A 264-nucleotide genomic window follows, 5' to 3' on the forward strand; every position below is an offset into this window, starting at 1 on the left:
ATTAAAAGATGCTTACTCTTTGGAAGGAAAGTTATGACCAACCTAGATAGCATATTCAAAAGCAGAGACTTTACTTTGTCAACAAAGGTCAGTCTAGTCAAGGCAACAGTTTTTCTAGTAGTCATGTATGGATGTGAGTGTTGGACTATAAAGAAAGCTGAGCACCAAAGAATCGATGCTTTTGAACTGTGGTGTTGGAGAAGACTCTTGAGAGTTCCTTGGACTGCAAGGAGACCCAACCAGTCCATCCTAAAGGAAATCAGT

This window comes from Bison bison, unplaced genomic scaffold (assembly GCF_000754665.1).
Source record: "Bison bison bison isolate TAMUID 2011002044 unplaced genomic scaffold, Bison_UMD1.0 scf7180017864030, whole genome shotgun sequence".
Taxonomy (NCBI): domain Eukaryota; kingdom Metazoa; phylum Chordata; class Mammalia; order Artiodactyla; family Bovidae; genus Bison; species Bison bison.